This window comes from Lissotriton vulgaris, chromosome 2_1, assembly GCF_964263255.1.
Source record: "Lissotriton vulgaris chromosome 2_1, aLisVul1.2, whole genome shotgun sequence".
NCBI classification, from domain to species: domain Eukaryota; kingdom Metazoa; phylum Chordata; class Amphibia; order Caudata; family Salamandridae; genus Lissotriton; species Lissotriton vulgaris.
In genome coordinates this window covers 1,684,934,856-1,684,954,768 of record NC_141687.1, presented here as the reverse complement: position 1 = coordinate 1,684,954,768, position 19,913 = coordinate 1,684,934,856, and the positions used below count along the sequence as shown (strand labels likewise).

At 46.0% G+C, this 19,913-nt stretch overlaps 1 protein-coding gene across 1 annotated transcript in view; it reads left to right on the top strand.

Moving 5' to 3' along the window:
- The window catches only part of LOC147733094 (uncharacterized), a 137,404-nt gene that overhangs the window by 48,391 nt on the left and 69,100 nt on the right, over positions 1-19,913 (top strand). The gene's annotated exons all lie outside the window — the stretch shown is intronic.

The window sequence follows — 19,913 nt, the reverse complement described above, 5'->3', positions numbered from 1 at the left end:
GACCAAGAGCCTTCTTCCACCCTAATTTGGATTAATTCCATTCACCCGTTCGACCTATAGCCTTGTTTAAAGTTTCCTATGGAAATTAACATGCAGAAAACACGTTTTGGTACCCCTTTTTTTCTAAGCCCCCCTTGACCCCCAAACATTCAACTTAGGACCTGTTATGAACAAAGAATTAGTTTTATAATTTTCATGAAGATTCATCAAACAACGCCAAAGTTATAAGCAAAATAAAATTACAAAAGCCAACCTGAAATGAGTAAAAGCTTTTACGCATTTCTGGTTGGCTTGAGTTGGTATTTCCCTAATTCAAAGCTGTAATATGGTGCCTGGAGTGATAAATGGCTTTTGCAATTTTACAGCTCAGCAAGGACAGCACTCTACTAGTCCTATGCTTAAAAACTTTGCTGTACAAATTGCAAAAGACTTTGTCAATTTCTATCTCGGCGTGGAAAGCACTGTGCTAATCCTATGCTTAAAAACTTTGATAGAAAAACAGACATTTGAGGTGAGCAGATCTAGAGTGTCGCTGGTGTTGAGAGTGCTCTTACAATGGCTGCTTTCCACCTAAACGTGAGAACTACCCAGAGTTCTCTCCTTCTTTTTTGTATATATATATATATATATATATATATATATATATATATATATATATATATATATATATATATATATATATATATATATATATATATATATATATATATTCCTTGTACCTTGTACTCCGCTCGATGTTGCAGCCGCCACATCATTGTCCTCTCTGCTCGGATAGTTTTCGAAAAAAGCAAGCAAGTCAAACCCAAAGTTTCTGGTGCAAATTTAGTGTTTTATTTCAGAAATAAAACCCAGCAAGTCCGCATGACGTGTTTCGCCTCTAGCTCGAGGCTTGATCACATGATACAGTTGCTAAACATTGATGAGGGTACTTAAGGAATTTAAAAAAAGGGGTGGTGCTCATTATTCCCGACCTACCCATGTTAACCCTTTACTGTTCACATTTTTAGAAAGGAATGTTTGTCATCTGAAACTGGATTAATGGCATAGTGCCATATATTACATTCACAAGGATTTTTGTTCTGTGCAAAACATATACTGTGCAAATTTCGCAATCATAAATATACAATCCATATACGATATAATAATATATATAGAAAAGTATATACAATTCAGAAAAATGCATATACATAAATAGAATAAAATTCATTATTATACTATGTACACACTATTTACAATAAAAGGCAAAGTGGCTGTACGTAGTAAAAAACTTTCTCCTACTCATAATTGCAATTTACTACTAATAATATGTATGTGCAATTCTTAGCAATAGATATCAGATTCTGTAAACATCATAATAAATATTGTGGTAAACCCAGAACATGTGCACCCCCTTGTGTATATTTTATGAAATGACAGTATTGTTTTTCACAAAGGGACAAAATCAGAAAATGTAAAAGTTATATTCCTATCTAATTCATATGAACTCACACAATCTTAAAATTGACCCTCGTCAATACCCTAACCCTATGTGCAAAAAATTTGCAAAGTAATGATTCAAAAATTTCATTTTTGTGTAGTCATAAAAAGGTGTGGGAAGAAGTTTCAGATTTTATAGGACATCTTCATACCACCCTTAGTCAGCGAGTACTGAAAACCAACTTTAGAGACATCAATCATATTTCACAGCGAGCTTGGTTAATTCTCAATTAACCAGGTACAATATAAATATGGAACTAAAGACATGTATAAAGATGTTCACTAGCATTCATCCCCCGCGGGGCCTTACTGTCTAATTCTATTATGTACCTGGTTTCCAATACCCGGAGTTTTGCATCTCTGTCTCCTCCTCTCTTTAATGGCAGGACACAATCTATGGCATAATATTGAAGGAATACGGGGTCACTGTTATGCAGATTTTCAAAATGACGGGCTACCGGGTATGAGTGATCTTTCCCCACGATGGCCCTTATGTGCTGCAGTACTCGCTTGTGCACCGGAAGGCGGGTACTCCCCACATACCGGAGATCACAAGGGCACTGCAGCACATACACTGCAAACTCTGTTCTACAAGGCATGCGTTTCCTCATCAGCACAGGCTCACTTTTAAAGGGTACTATATATTGTGTTTTATTGCACCCCTGCCTACATGCCTTGTAGACTGCACATTTCTTAAACCCTCCTCCGAGGGCACCCCATGTATCCGAAACTTGTTTCTCAAGGAAGTTACTCACTAACTTTTCTGCCATAGATACAGATTTCCTAAAAGTTATGTTGGGTTTGTTGTGGATATATTTCCCACAGGATCCCCTGTTATTAAATTCCAATTCCTATAGAAAATTCGCTGAATTTCCTTATGCTGTCTACTGTATTTGATAACACGTGGCTTAATCACTATATCTTCTGCCTTCTGGTCGCTGGGCCTATCTTTAATTGCTAGGGCCTCTTGTCTTGTGATAGCATTGGACCGGCTTATAGCCTTCTGAATAGTCTTTACAGAGTAGCCACGCGACAGAAAGTGTGCTTTGCTTTCTTACTGCGCTCTCTGACAATCTAGATCACTACTACATATTCGCCTGATCCGCAGCATTTCCCCAAAGGAAATGCTGCTAATCAGCTAATAAGGGTGCTGGCTGGACGCATGCAGGACTGTATTTCCAGCCGTCGTTTTTCTGTGCATCCTCGTGGCTATGCCTGTTTCCGTTATATAAACCTCAGTGTCCAAAAATACCACCGACCTAGCATCTATATGCGTAGTAAATATCAAGTTAAGACCATTGTTGTTAATTGCTTCCACAAAATCGTTGGCTTCTTTCCATGATCCTTGCCATACCAAGAATAGGTTGTCTATGTACCTTAGATATAAGGGAACATGTTCCTGCATTACTCCGCTCAGAATGCCTCCAAGGACCTGCTCCTCCCAAAGTTCCATGCGTAAACATGCCAGATTCGGGGAGAAGCAGGCCCCCATTGCGACGCCCCTGACCTGCTGATATAGATGATTATTAAAAAAGAAGTAATTTTGTTCAAGGCACATTTCAGTCATTGACAACAACATTTTGTTGTGCGACGAGAAATTCATAGGTCTCTTATTTAAATAAAATTCTATCGCTTTATATATACAGCTAAGATCCCTGCTGATCATGCAGGAGAAAACGGCCCACACCAGGTTGCAGATGGAAAGAGTTTTGCAGGTTTATTTGGCAAACAGAAAAAGACGGGTTTCGATCTCGGCTGAGATCTTGGTCACATGACCTTCTGTGAATTCCCCACAAATTTAAAAGTACAGTGCAGAGCATAGTGCTGCATGCATGGAAATGAAAGAAATGTTTGCAAAAGCAGCTTTGTAATAGTCTACCGGCGGACCTGCGCAAAGAACCTAATTTGCTGTCCTTTCGGAAGAGGTTGAAGACTGTTCTTTTCCAGAAGGCCTGGGGTGGGCTATAAATTTCTGGGAAGTGTCTTTTTTGGTTTCCTGCGGTGCTTATCGGACAAGCGCTTAGAGACCCCTGGGTTATAACGCGCTATACAAGTCGAACGAAATAAAATAAAATAAATAAATCTAATGTTCAGTTAGTAACACAAGAAGGGTACAGAGTTCCCCTGGAGAAGAGAAAACTAAGTGAGTGTACTAGGGAGAGCAAGAAGGGGGGAATTCCCTTGTTGGAACTAAAACCCTCACACACCCAGTGAACTAGGTGTCATGCTTCATCATATGGGTTCTGCTTCTCGTCAGACTGGCGCTGCAATGTCTGACGGGCTCCCAAAATCGGGGCTCTTTATCGGAGATCTTTTGTTCCAGCCATATGGTGCATGCGTGTGAGAGAACAGGGGAAGTGTAGTCGTAAAGTGAAAGTGAATTAAAAAGGTGGGTCAATCCACAAAGAACTTTAATAGCGTGGTTGACACCCTTGATTAAAAGGGTGGGAGGGGAGATATATGCTTGGAAGAGTCGAAGCAGAATATCTACAACCCTCAGGTCAGGTCAACATGTTTCTTGCCATAATGGCAATTCTTCAGGACCTAATTGTTCAGTACTACACAAAGGAAAATTATAAACACAAAGTGTAAGATACAACCTTAGTTTGTAGGTTCGTGGGTGGGCAGGCCAATTGGTCCTGCTTAAGTAATGCGACCCAACTGAGCAGCACTGTTCAATGGTTTTGCATTGTGTATCAATTATAGACCAATTCATATGATGAAATATGTAGAGTGAAAAATGGGTATCAAGGAAACCTATGCATATCTAAAATAAGAACCAGATATGGAGTTTAAGAGAAGTGGTTATTTGTACATATCTGAATTTATGAGTACACATACTAGCATGTGATTCAGAAGGCATTTTACAAATTGTCTTCTTTCTAACACACTGGCTTACATTTGGAAGGCAGAAATACAGCTAAATCCAATTGCTAATAACAAATCCTCTACTATTCTATGCTTCCACATGTCTTCAGATACAAGTTGTACCTCACTTGTGTGCCTGTCACCAGAGAAGCCCTTGCAGACCACAAACCTTGACTTAAAAAATATTGTATTTACATTTCTGTGACAAAAGGTTCTAGAATCTGTGGGAAACCACAAACTTCCTACCATCCAGCATTCTCCCAAGCCTCCTGATACAAATTGTGCATCAGTTGTGTGGCGAGACCTAGTACCCATGACACGAAAGGGCCCAAAAGGCAAGATGGACTTGATAGTCGGGTAGTAAATATTTCTTGTTATATAATTCAAATTGTTAAAGCCATTGACTTGGATATCAAAGCTTTATTCTAATTAAACAGTTAAAACCATTAAGGGATAATGCAAAGTGGTACTCAAGAGAGGTGGTAGAAAGTGATCTCGCAAAATATTCTGAAATATATGAAAACACATCTACAAGTAACAAAGGAGTGTATTTAAAGAGGCATTGACGAACAGCAAAGGCAGTCAGGAGGCCAGACCTAAAGAAACAGGTAAATGTTGCAAGAATCGCAAAGGAAGGTGGCCAGTCCTTTTTGGATGTATGAGTAGAACCAGCAGCACAATTTGGAGTTTGAAGAGACTAAAGGAGAAAAGACAGATATAAGACAATCATTTAAATGCATCAGAATTTTAGAATCTATTTTTAGGTAAGTATTCACAACATAAAGCAGTGAGAAAGGTGCCAAGAGAGAAACAAAAAGCGGATATTGGGAGCAGGTGAATACTATGAGGTCCTACCAATGATGTAAGTGTGCTATACAAAGTTCAAATAACATACCATTACAAAACTCATAAAATATAGAAACCTCCGAGAATTGGCAAGGCAGAAAGTGTGCACCCCACTGGAATGAAAAACACATTCTACGGATTTGAAAGGAGCCTAAAGTGTAGGACAATTGAATGGAAAACATGTTCTACAGATAAAGAAGAATCATAAATCCACCACTCAAATTACTTTCATATTTTCACTATACTAATTCACCACTAATCCTTTATGGGTTCTGGAGTAGCATGCTACTCACCAAAAAAGCACTTCGACATCTTATCAGGGATAGCAAGCGCTATACAAATGCAAACCTTTTTCCTCTTCTATCCCTATACTATCCTTCTCAATCCAAATAACTGACTAACATATACACCCCTCAAATTACTTTCACATTTCACAATACTAATGCATCACTAATCTTTTATGGTTTCCAGAGTAGCGTGCTACTCGCCAAAAAAGCGATTTGACTCCTTGTCAGGGGTCAAAAGCGCTATATAAATGCACTTACAATACAATACAATAAAGAAGTACTCGCAGCACCATGGCAACTAGGTTCAGATTCTCAGTGGTACAGCAAAGGTTCATGGTCTCCAGAAGAGGGCAGAAGTGGTCCCACTGGAACTGAGAGCAGAGAGAAAGTTCTCACCTAGAGATGTTGTAAACAGCAATATCAAGGACAGAAATATTCACCTGCAGGACAATATTAAAATGTGGTAGTACACCCCTAAAGCCCAGCCAGCGTTAAATCAGTGGTGGGTCATTTTGTGGAATTTCTCATTTAGAAAACAATAGTCTCACACCCTGCACAGAGTAGGTTGGAGATTCCCGTGTGTCATGCTCTTTACAGAGAATGTCCAGAGTGTTAGTTAGATCAAGCGAGAGCCAGGACTGTAATCTGTTAAACTTCAGTAAAGCATTGGGAACCAGTAAACAATGTAGAGTTGGAAACATGGTCACGGGTCTGAGGCTGGGAGCCAGGTTGGTACCGGAGTACTGCTTTCAGTTTTTGTAGCATGGGTTTATCGGGTTTTGTCTGCTTCTGGAGATTAGGCGTGCCCCATATTACTCAGATTTATACAGTACCTTCTACTAGCATAATCATCATAAGTATGAGTTCTGCGGATTTTATCTAACCTGGCAAATACCAGATACAATATAATCTGAATCCCCATTTTGGCAGGTCAAATCCATCCAATCCATTTAATAAAAGAATATCAAGAATTATACGTGGTAAACGAAAAAATACACGTTATGCCCCGTTTTTGATAGAACAATCGTCCTAAAAGAGAAATTCCAATTGCAGGCCTGTCAGATTGTGTTGGATGTGATAATTATTGCATCCAAAATGCTGTCATACATTTCTTGAGGCTACCCAGAGATTGGAGCCACTAGTGAAACCGTTGCTGAGAAAAAGCCTACTAAAACAGTGAGGACAGGATCTGGGTGTAAATATAGAAATATGACCACACGGAGGGAAAATGACAAGGCAACTTTCCAGATAAGTACAAGGCATGCAGAGTGCAAACACTGTATTAGTCACTTCAGTTCTTTGCCTAGGTATCGAGGTCTATCCATGAGATTTGAGTAAAAGTAAAATATATATTTTCAGAAAAAGAGCAACTGCATATCAGACTTGAAAGAGTGGAACCTGTACCTCAATTCAAAATGGTCATTTGAAAGAAAGTGGTGAACATTTGAACTGAACAATTGAAGGTAAATTGTAGACCATACACTGCCAAGAAAGAAGGTAACAGGAATCGAGTTAGGATGAAGAAATTGCCAGCCCTAGTTTGACTGACTTCAACTCGTTTCTGTTCTCAGTGACTGAAGAGCTTTAGTTTCTAACCAAGAGGAGCCTTCTAAAGGCCTGAAAGCACAAAGACCCTCACAACAGAACCAGAGGTCAGTCACACACCAGTCAAGCTGTTGTGTGCGGTTGGTGCAATAAATGAGTTCAACATTGGGCAAAATGACCTCTTCTGCCAGTGGTCTGTGAAAGCAAAACCTGTACTGTGACTTGATCTGAGCAAGGGCTGAAACATCAAATATTTTAAACTTGCCACGGCGGCATAGTATGTGTGTGGTTTGCTGCTCTATGGCTCCAAGGAATAAATTACGACGAGATAATTGAGTTAAAGTGAGCCCCAGAGAAAAGTATGCAAAGATATTTTACTATAAAGAGAACGTGCACTCTTGCATCTATGGTTAATGCATTTGAAGTTTGATAAAAGTGCAAATTATTTGTCAACGAGGCTGACATTAGATGATCCTTTTAAATAGGTGTGATTTATTTTAAACTTTGAAGTAAGTCACAGCAGTCCTGCAAAGCATTTTGATTTGATTTTTAAATGGATAAAGCGCAACGAATGACCGGAGGTGTCTAGGTACTGACAACTAAAAGGACGGGTCAGGATGGGTGCGGGCAGGTTTTTAGTGATTTTCTGAATGAGGTAAGATTAGGGCTGTTTTTAATTGATAGAGGTAGGATATTCCAGAGTTTAGTCACTCTTAGCAGAAAGCTCCTACCTTCCCAACATACCTGCTTTAACCTCCGTACTTGGAGCTGTTTCAGTTGTGCGATCCGAGGTTCCTGGATGGGACATAGTACTTTATTCTGGAGGTCAGGTAGGAGGGACCTCTACCTTGGAGTGCCTTAACGTAATGCAGAGTGCCTTGAATACTATTCTTTTCCGTACCGGCAGCCAATGGAGCGCTGCTAGTCGCTGGGACACCAATTTGTGCCTGGGAATGTTCAGGATCAGTCTAGCTGCCGCATTCTGCAGGCGTTAGAGCTTACTCAGGTGTTGATTTTGGATCCCAAGGTAAAGAGCATTTCCATAATCCAACCTGGAGATTGCAAGGGCAGTTACCACTATTTTCAGAGCCTCTGGGGGGATAGAAGACCGAATCTTTCTGATCAGTTTTAATATAGCCCAGAACCTTGCCGTAAGGCAGTTGATCTGGCTATCGAGGGTTAGCCGACAGTCAAAAATCACCCCCAAGACTTTTAACCTTGGAAACTGGTGGGGGGAATTCGCCCAACTTAGTGGGCCACCATAACCCCCGAATGTGCCCATTCTGTGTTTGCCAAATCGTAACTCACCCCGTCGTTCCACCCCCCGCCTTACTTCCCACTTGTACTTCCTGCAATCATGACAGCCAACAATGCCGGTTAAAGTAGTGGTCGTTGTTGGCCGCAGTTTATTATTATTAAAATTGCAATATTAAAATTACAATATTCAATTTTCAATATTACACACAAATACTGGTTATGCAATTTCTTCATTTACGAACTGTCCTCATCAATCATACATGAATATTATTAGACACATGACACCGTCTTTGTGAGCAAAAGGTGTCAGTTTTCTTCGGTTCGTAAATGGCACTTTGCAACCAGTTCCTTGTGCATCCTTGTTGTCCCATTGGTTGGTTGCCCACGCCGTCTGCGTGTCGTGGAGGGGAACTTTTTTCTCACGGGAGTTAGGTGCCCAGCTCACTACCATTTGCGCCCTGCCGTCCGGCTGGATCTGGACCGCACGTGCCGTCTCCTCTTGGTACTCCCCTCCTTGCTGCGGCCACGTCACACTGCTGTGCGGCATTAAAAAGTGTGTGGCCCTCTTCCTACACACCGCCCGCCGGTGTGTATCCTTACCAACCATTGTAGGATTTCCGCATACACCCGTGCCCTTGTCCAGCCCTGCGACTTCGCTGTTCCTTAGATGTGGGTGGGTGGGTCTGCAGATCTTCTTGTCGCGCCGCTCTCCCAGCTCCACGAAGAAGTTGTGGCCTAGCTGGGAGAGTCGGCGACTTAAATCCCCCTGGCTCTCCTTAGGGGGGGCTTCGGTGTCTCCCCCGATTGGGGGATTTGAATGAGGCAGGGGGTGCCATTGGGCGCCTCTTAGGGGCGCCCCGGCCAAAGGTTACTTCCGGCCGGGCAGGCTGGTGCGCTGCCCGCTTCCGCTAGTCTCCGGGCGCTTTGGGGCGCCCGGAACCAGTTTCACCACTGGTTGGGGCACCACGTGGGTTATGGCGCCGGCCTTCTAGCCTCCCCTCCTGCTGGAGGGTGCGGCGGCCTCTGCGATAACCCCCGAATGTGCCCATTCCGTGTTTGGCAAATCGTAACTCACCCCGTCGTTCCACCCCCCCCTGCCTTACTTCCCACTTATACTTCCTGCAATCATGACAGCCAACAATGCCGGTTAAAGTAGTGGTCGTTGTTGGCCGCAGTTTATTAATATTAAAATTGCAATATTAAAATTACAATATTCAATTTTCAATATTACACACAAATACTGGTTATGCAATTTCTTCATTTACGAACTGTCCTCATCAATCATACATGAATATTAATTGAAACATGACACCGCCTTTGTGAGCAAAAGGTGTCAGTTTTCTTCAGTTCGTAAATGGCACTTTGCAACCAGTTCCTTGTGCATCCTTGTTGTCCCATTGGTTTAGTGCCCACGCCGTCTGCGTGTCGTGGAGGGGAGCTTTTTTCTCACGGGAGTTAGGTCCCCAGCTCGCTACCATTTGCGCCCTGCCATCCGGCTGGGTCTGGGCCGTGAGTGCCGTCTCCTATTGGTACTCCCCTCCTTGCTGTGGCAACATCACCCTGCTGTGCGGCATTAAAAAGTGTGTGGCCCTCTTCCTACACACCGCCCGCCGGTGTGTATTCTTACCAACCATTGTAGGATTTCCGCCACGCTGCAGGGAGGCTTACGTCTTTCTGCGGCTCCCCCCTTCCTGTTTTTTTTTTTTTTACTTAATTAAATCCCACCATCGCCAGTGCACCTCACAGGTTATCCCAGAAGACTTGCATTCCTCTTTCGGGGAGGTGCACCCCGTCCTGGCCGTATAGCTCTGGACGTCCTGGGTGAATGAGGCCGTGGCGGACTGAGTCCATGCCGTTCGTGGCACAGAACTTGTGCATTGTGATGTTCAGTTTCCTCCTCGCGTTATCCACCGCTTTGTGTGAGTCAGCGCCTCTCCAATGTTTTCTGCTGATCATCTCCGACCATATCACCGACGTGGGACCCAACCACGTTGTTGTCGTCGTGAGATCCTTCTGGATGGCCTGCCCCAATGCTTTGCGCCCCAGCTTCGTCAGGTCGTTGCCGCCGAGGTGGATGATCAGCGCGTCGGGATGCCACGCCAAATCTGCCAATAAGCTGTCCAGGGTTGGCTGCAGCTGCTCCCATCTCAACCCTGGTTGTCCCACCCACCGGATGCACGTCGCCTTGGGTCTGGCTGCCGCTTTGTGCTCCGACCATCGCCACCATGACTCCATCCTGGACACGAATGAATGCCCCACCACCCAAACGAGCCGCTGGCGTCCCCCTGCCAAGAAAAAGGAGTCTGTTAAGGTGGCCCTCTGCGCACCCGGATCTGTCGTTCTTGATGCGGTTAATCATACTTTTTCTTTACCTTTTTTTTTTTTTTAATTAGTTATTCAGGGCTCCGGTGGTCTTCTGTGCACCGGAGTATTGGCGTGTCGGCGGAAAGTGGGCATTGCCACAGCACCCTGCCGTGTGGCATCCCAAGGTGACTCCCTTTTTTGTGCTCACTTTTTTTTTTTTTTTGGGAACCTTTCCTTCCCCCTTTTTTTTTTTTTTTTATATCAGGTGTGTCCGTATGTATGACTTGCAGGCCCTGGATCGCCATCTTCCCACAGCCTGTATCCGATCCTCTGGCATGCCATGTTGCGATGCCGTGGTTGCTGCCCCGATCCTGAAGGAGTGAGGGGCGAAGGCTGCTGGGTGGAAGCCTGCTTTTCCGAGACATTGGCGCATCACAGCCGTGAATTGAAACCTGCTCAGATTGCTCCCATCGCGATGCCTGAACAGAGGGCAGTCGCCCCCTTTGCGGGTTGTCATGTATTTGAACAGGCAACACACTGCGCATAGCCCTGTCTCGGGGATGCAGTGCAACCTAATTGTTACCCCTTTACGTGCCTGGTCTGTCTTAGACTGCCTTAAGGTAATCTCCACCGCTCTTGCTCAGGGTTTAATGTCCCTGGCCTGGAGGCATCGCTGTGCCGGGTCCATCCTATTGGGCGCCACTAGCTCGCTTATGCGGAAAGCGCCAAAGAAGGCTGTGGTGAATGCGGCTCTAAATAGTAGGAGCTCGTAACTGTCTGAGACGATTCCATCTAAAGCCCCCAGGAGGGGGCCCTTACATCTGTCTTTTCCCTTCTACTCTCCTCCACCCCTTCAGGGCTGACTTGAGGTATGGAGAGGCTGTGGGGTCATCTCCCGTATGAAGCCTGGCAAAATGGGCAATAGCTGACAGGTGTGCCTGTGCCCATGACCTCGATTTTTTGGCATCGAATGCCCACTGTACAAACTTCTCAACGGCAGTCCGCGTTCCTACTTTGTCCTCCAGTGTGCTTATGCCGCCCACGGTCATTACAGTACTTGCGCATCTCTTGTACCTTCTGGTGGCTTCAGGGGTTAGGGAATGGCCTACCAGTCTGGATAGGTCTACCCCCCCAGGTCCCACAGGTATGTTGGGAAAGGGGTCATATCTTGGTTGGCCCCAGGGACCAGGTCTCTGAATCGCTCCATCTGTGACCGGGACAATGCGTCCGCTGCCATGTTCTCTGCCCCTGCGACATGGCATGCTTTCAGCTCCAGATTCCCTTCCAGCTGCAATTTAATGAACTGCCTCATTAGCCTCAATGTATCTGGGCATCGCGCTGCTCCCCGGTTAATGGCTTGCACCACCCCCTTGTTATCTGACCATAGTGTCAGCTTCATGTTCCTCAACTCTTGCTTCCAGATGGTCAACTCCACGATTAGAGGAAAAAGCTCCAGAAACGTGATGTTCCTGGTTACTCCCTGAGCGTGCCATTTGTCTGGCCAATGGCTCGCGCACCATTGATTTCCAAGGATGGCTCCAAACCCCAGGCTCCCTGCTGCATCTGTGAATAGGGCTATCTGCCTGGCTGTCACCCAACCCTCTCTCCAGATCAGTACCCCGTTAAATTCCTATAGGAACTCGTCCCACATCTGGAGGTCCTGCTTCACCCCCGAACTCAACCGAATGCGGTAATGTCTGTGGGTGACTCCAGCTGTTAGCTGTGTCAGGCGCCTGGAGAAGACCCTGGCCGCGGGTATGACCCTGGCCGCGAAGTTCAGTTTGCCTATCACCACTTGTATGTCCCGGAGGGTGGCCTTGTTCCCCCTGCGCAACTTGCCAACATCCTCCCTGAATTCTTTCACCTTTTCCGGGGGCAGCCTGGCTGTCCCTGCCACGGAATCCAGTTCTATCCCCAGAAAAGTTAGTCTCGTGGTAGGACCTGTTGTCTTATCTGCTGCCAGGGGGACCCCTAAGGTCCTGGCTAGCCTTTCAAATGCCGCCAGAGTGTTGCTGCACGTGGGGGATCCCACTGGTCCCGTGAATAGGAAATCATCGAGGTAGTGTAGTTTGCCGCCTTCCTGATGGTAATCATGAAGGGCCCATTCCAAAAAGGTTGCGAATTGTTCGAAGTATGCGCACAATACGGCGCACCCCATGGGCATCGCCTTATCGACAAACAGGTCACCCTCCTACTGAAAACCAAGCTAGTGAAAAACTGGATTGGTGGACGGGCAGTAAGCGGAACGTGGATTCAATGTCCGCCTTGGCCATGAGGGCTCCCTTCCCCGCCGCCTTTACTAAATCTATTGCATCATCAACTGTCGCAAAACCTCCTGAGCAGGCTTCCGGGGAAATTCCATCATTCACTGATGCCCCTTCGGGGAATGAAAGGTGGTGTATCAATCTAATGCCACTATGCCACTATGCCTCTGCGTAGTTCCTTCGGTAGTGGACCCTCAATCCTACCCAAGGCTTTCTCTTTCGCCAGCTTGGTGCATACCACGTGTGGGTGCTGCATCGCCGATTTTAGGTTCCTTGCCCCCTCGAGTGGTAAGGTGCCTTTGAATGGAATGACAAATCCCTTGTCAAAACCTTCTACCAGCACCCTGGCGTCCGCCCTGTTCGGGTACTTATTCGCCAGCGTGCGCAGCTGTTGTCTGTCGATAGGAGACCTGGCCAGCTGGCAATCTTGAATGTCTACCAGGTCACCTCGCCTACTAGGCTCGGGGCTAGTGCTTTTTGCTTTTCTCTTTCTTGTCCCCTTTGGATTCGCGCTTGCTTCCCCTGCACGCCACCGCCGCGTGCTTGCCCCCACAGCTCGAGCAAGCGTGCTGGAATTTACATGATGAGCCCCACGAGCAATCCCCTGCATCGTATCTCCAACAAATGGCCTTGGCTTTGTTCGGGGAATGGGATCTCACTGCGCTCTGCTTCTGGTACGTTCCGCTCCTGCCCTTCTGGCGGGAACTACGAAAGGACTGATCGTATTTGCCTGCCCAGGATTTTACCTCCTTCACTGTGAGCATTTTATGGATGAAACCAGATACATCCTCCTCGTTCCATTCTATCTCCGGATGCTTCTGCATTTTGAGCCTAAAACCCCTGTCGCATTCAAGCCATGCTTCCCCTGGAAACTGCCTATGCGCAAGGTCAATATTAGCCTCATAAAACCAAAGGTCTGCTGCACAGTGGGGGAATTTCTCTACAATAATGCAGGCCAGTATTCTGAAAGCATCCAGCCAATTTTCAAAATTGCGCTCTTTTCTGTTTCCGCGCCTCTCTCTCTCCTATCCTCCTCTTTCTTGTCACAGGTGGTGAGGTCCAGCCCCTCGAGTTGGATTTCGAGCAGAGAGAATATATCGGTAAATTCCTTCCGCCATATTCTTTCTTTAACAGCTAGTGGGATAAGGCATGCTAGGCCTGTGGCCTTTGTTGTCAAAGATGCCGGGCCAGGGGATGGCCTACCGTATGGATCGGAGGTTATGCCTTCCAGCGCTGGGCTCGCTGACGCGGATCCGTAACCCCAACCCATGACCGGAGAAATTTGCTCGCCCTGTGCCGGCAGAACCACGTGTTCTTGCCCCCTAGCATTGCACGCCCAACCTGGGTCGACCATGTGCCAAGATATGCCTGCCGCCTCCTCTGCGCGCTGCTCCCTGGGCCCCACTTGATCCCCCCTGTCCCGTATTGTTAAGCAGCGCTGGCGCCACTGATTTTAAGCATTCCTTAACTATCTCGCTGATATGCTCACCATTCGTGTTGGCCGATGTTCTGCTCTGATCGCCGTCGTCGCGCCGCGGAGAGGGGGTTTTTTTGGCGCTCCTTCCTCGGGGGGTTCTTCATGGAGGACTTCCTTATTGGTGTCTTTTTGCGCTTTTTGGGATCCGATGGGCCTGCTCCCTCCTCCGCTTGGTCGACCGGTCTGTTTTCTTTCCCGCTGACGATGTGAGGCTGGAGCCACTCGCTCCTGTGGATGGCCGTGACTTCCCCGATCCTTTTCAGCAACTCGGCCACTTCCCCAGGCTGGCCTTCTGCCATGGCTCCTAGCGTAGTCGACAACGGTTGCTCCGCCCGCCGCGTGGCTCCGCTTCGGCTGCGTGACTCCGCCGTAGAACTTCTTTGGTGAGCTTTGTCGCAACTTCAGCCCCGTAGTGGCATGCTGCGCACCGCGGGCGGCTGGTCGCTGGTGCGGGGAGAGGGCTTCGGCGTGTCGGTTCTCCTCTTTCGAGGCCCTAGTGTTCCGAAAGCTTCCGTCCAAGCAAGGCTTCGCCGTTGATTCTGCAGATCTTCTTGTTGCGCCGCTCTCCCAGCTCCACGAAGAAGTTCTGGCCTAGCTGGGAGAGTTGGCGACTTAAATCCCCCTGGCTCACCTTAGGGGGGGCTTCGGTGTCTCCCCCGATTGGGGGATTTGAATGAGGCGGGGGGGGGTGCCATTGGGCGCCTCTTAGGGGCGCCCCGGCCAAAGGTTACTTCCGGCCGGGCAGGCTGGTGCGCTGCCCGCTTCCGCTGGTCTCCAGGCGCTTTGGGGCGCCCGGAACCAGTTTCACCACTGTTTGGGGCACCACGTGGGTTATGGCGCCGGCCTTCTAGCCCCCTCCCCTGCGGGAGGGTGCGGCGGCCTCTGCGATTTCGGAAACCAACCTAAGGGATTGTTGCCTAGCAGTAGGACCTCAGTTTTGCTGCAGTTTAATTTTAGGCAGTTGGATTGCATCCAGTTGTTGACGTGGGACATACAGATGTTGAAGCGTTCTGCCACCTTGTCTTCGTTGTTGGTAATTGACACTACAATTTGTGTGTCATCTGCATAGCTGGTTACTGAGAACCTAAACTGTATGATCAATGCGGCCAGAGGTGCAACGTAAACATTAAAGAGCGCGGGGCTTAAAGAAGAGCCTTGGGGCACTCCACAGTGAAAATTGAAGGTTTTTGAGCTTGTTCCATCTACTTCTACTCTGAAAGATCTTTTGGAGAGATAAGATGAAAGTAGCATTGTAGCTGAGATGTGGACACCCAGGTCTGTCAGGCTCGATATTAGTATATTGTGGTTAACGGTATCGAAGGCCGCCGATAAGTCTAGTAATATCAAGGCAGCCTTTGCTGCCTCTGTCAAGAGATTTCCTAAGATCTTCACTTGGAATATATGACGAAATTCCGCATACAATCATCCCGCATACCATCATCCCGCATTTTTCATCCCGCCTATATTATAAGGCCGCAAACTAAAAGAACTAAAACTTTTAGAACAAATATGCCTTTAGCACGTATGCCTTTACAACGTAAAAGCATGCATGTTAAAGGTATGCTCATTGTAAAAGTTTTAAAGGTAAGTGAAAGTACACTACCCTACCATACACTACCAAACACTACCCTACACACCCTACACTACAGTCCTTTTACTACATTTACACTACCCACCACGACCGCCAAACACTACCATTAAGCACTTTACGTCCCTACACAAAAACTACAACAGTACCTTAATACACTACCCCCAGCATGACCCTACACAACACTACACTACTACACTAAGCCACTACACCCCAGCATTACCCTACACTACACAAACACTACAACACTACCCTAAACCCTAAAAGACTACCCCCAGAATGACCCTACACTACGCAAACACTACAGCACAACCCTAAACCCTAAAACACTACCCCCAGCATGACCCTACACTACGCAAACACAACAACACTACCCTAAACCCTAAAACACTACCCCCCGCATGACCCTACATAACGCAAACACTACAACACAACCTAAACCCTAAAACACTACCCCCAGCATGACCCTACACTACACAAATACTACAACACAACCCTAAACCCTAAAACACTACCCCCAGCATGACCCTACACTACGCAAACACTACAACACTATCCTAAACCCTAAAACACTACCCCCTGCATGACCCTACACTACGCAAACACTACAACACAACCCTAAACCCTAAAACACTACCCCCAGCATGACCCTCCACTACGCAAACACTACCACACAACCCTAAACCCTAAAACACTACCCCCAGCATGACCCCACAATACGCAAACACTACAACACTACCCTAAACCCTAAAACACTACCCCCAGCATGACCCTACATTAAGCAAACACTACAACACTACCCTAAACCCTAAAACTCTACCCCCAGCATGACCCTACACTACGCAAACACTACAACACTACCCTAAACCCTAACACACTACCCCCAGCATGACCTTACACTACGCAAACACTACAACACTACCCTAAACCCTAAAACACTACCCTCAACATGACCCTACACTACGCAAACACTACAACACTACCCTACCCCCTAAAACACTACCCCCAGCCCCTATTACACTTTACCCAGCACGACCCTACACTAAACAACCACCACAACACAACACTACACTAACACAACACTACACTACCCCAGCACGACACCCACCCTTAAAAATTAACCCAAACCCACTTACCTCTCTCATCGTCGTGGTTTACAACGCAAATACATTTACAATACATGCCTTTACATCGTAATTCGTTGTAAAGGCATGCGTGATAAAAGCACATGCGTTATAAAAAAATGCGGTATAATGGTATGCGGGCTGAAAGCAATTGCGGGATTATAGTATACGGGCTAATGGTATGCGGGATAAAAAATGCGGGATAAGGGTTGATTACCCTTCACTTGCAGTGATTAGGGCAGATTCAGTTCCGTGTCTTCTTTGTATCCATTCTGAGAGTGGTCTAGCAGATTATTTGAGGTGATGAAGGTAGAGAACTGAGTATTGAGTATTTTCTCCAGAACCTTAGAGCAAAAACGAATTCTAGAGATGGGCTGATAACTATTGGGATCATCGAGGTTCAGGTAGGGTTTTTTTAGCAGGGGAAGCATGGACGCTGTTTTCCAAGCCACAGGGAACTTTCCGTGGTGTATGATTCCCAACAACAGATCTTTTAGTTGAGCGCTTAGCTCTTCTGGACGGAGGTGGAAAATTTTAGGGGGACATGGATCTGAGGGGGCCCCTGATTTTGTTTCTTTAATGATTTGTATAATTTGGTCCCTGCTGGGTTGGGAAATGGAAAAACTAGGAAGGTTTTCAACTGAGACAATTTTTGCTGGAGGAGGCTCATTAGGAGTGTTTAAAAAGGTGTTGCAGACTGTTTGCACCTTGTTGGCAAAGGCTTGGCCCAGGGTATTACAAAATTCTGGGCTGTCACCTATAATGGCTTTGTCAGGAAGTTTGGCCAATTTTTTAACAGTCAAAAGAGCTCTTTGCTTGAGTTGTTAGTTGCTGCAATTTTGGCTGCATAGTATCTGCTTTTCTCCTCCGTGATTACCTTTTTGTACATGACCAGAGACTGGGCATATTTCATTTTCAATTCCATATTATAGCCTTATAGCCCGCCGTAGAGGGCTATACCTGCTATTAAAGGCCCTCTCCAGCGTTAAAGGCCCCGAGCCGAAGGCGAGGGCCTTTACCAAGGGAGAGGGACTTTAATAGCGGTATAGCCCGTCTACAAAGGGCTATAAGGCTATTAGACATTCTGTCACTAGAGGACAGAATGTTCTAACAAAAAAAACAAAGCCTTTTGGGAGTGTGAGGGGATTGGAATCCCCTCAGGCTCCCTGAAGCCTTTGTTCACAGCCAGAGCTGTGAACAAAGAAACATTGGAATGTTGGAGCTCCAGGCTTATACCAGCCATTATAAGCCCAGAGCACTCCATTGTTTTCAATGGAGCTTCCAACATTCCAATGTTCTAATATAATTTAATCTCCATTGTTTTTCTGTCTTTCTGCATAGCTGTTTTTGAGACCTTAGCTTGTCTGAGAACCAAGGTTCAGACGTTTTTTTTTCCTTCTCGTAGTGGAAGTTAGGAGAGGAGCAGCTATGTTGGCTGCTTGGGTGATCCATTCAGTAAGGTTGTGGACCGCTAGGTTGGTATCTAGTCCCAAGTTAGGTTTTTTCTCCTGGAGTAGTGTGTGAAAGTGGTCAAGGTCAATTTTCGCCCAATTACGATAGGAATGAATCGTGGGCGGTTTGGACCCTGCTGTTTTTTTGGGAGGTAGCTTTGATTGTAAATATGATACCTCTATGGCCTGACCATACGACTGGGAGTATCTGGTCAATGTTAATCATAGAGTTGGACATGAAAATACCGTCCAGGGAGTGTCCGGCATCATGGGTTCTCACTTCTATCAGTTGTTCCAAGCTCAGACCCGCCAATACGTCGAGAAGTTTGTCGTTAGTAGCGTCTGAGATATTCTCTAGGTGGTAATTAAAATCACCAAGAATGGTGTAGTTAGAGTAGTTTATTCTGTCTTCCAAGAATGGGGTAAGTATGTCTAACAGGGGTCGCTGAGCTTTAGGTGGGCGATAAATTAGAAGGCCATTCAAGGAGTCATTGTGGTTGAGTAGGGTCTGGAACTCGAACAGTTCGCAGTTCTGTGAGGTGCCCAGCGAGGATGTCTTGACTGAGATTTCGTTTTTAGCGATAATAGTAAGTCCACCCAATCTTTTATTGGTTCTGTCTGCTCTAGTGATTTCAAAGGCTGGGGGAAATGCTTGTAATAAGTCCGGGTCAGAGGTCTCATTAGCCCAGGTTTCCGTAACAAATACTAGATCTAGCTTGAGGCTGTCTCTCATCTCCACCAGTGGTGAAAACAAGAACTTTGTGTAGTCTAAAAGATCGACGTCGTTTTAAAAGTACCCGCACCGCAGCTGACAGTGTCCTAGCTGTGTCCCCTTTTGTGGCCTTAGGAACACTGTGCAACCGCCAAGGAACCGTCAGTTGCTGTGGTCCCAGGGTGGCCAGACCGCCCTAGTTTTAACAGGGTGGTCTGGAGACTGTCACCGCGAGTCTGGCTCTCTACGGAGCACCAGACTCAGAATAAGGCATATAGTCTTTTCAAATTCCAAAAGGGTTATTCATTAACACACAGAAGGGTTTCTCACGTTTCAATAACCAGATATCGGTGCATTGAGAAGTATATTTTAAAAATGACTGTTTGAAAAAATGAATGTAGATATATACATGCCTCCTCCAACCCTGACAACAATGCTAATAGTAAACTAAGAAGCATGACAGTTGTCACGTCGAACCCTCTGGGTGCCTGGGTCAATATTTTAGATGAGTGACATTATAGTTTATTAAATGAAACACAATAGAAGGTTTTGTACCTTGCTTATACTGAGCAACTATATTTCAGGGTGCTTCTACATGTGAAATAAAGAAAAGGGAGGCAAAATGAAATAAAACAATTGCCTGGGATCACACCATTTGGTCAAGTGGGGAAGCCGGGATTGATCGTAGGTTTTTTGCTTTCACATCTATTTTAT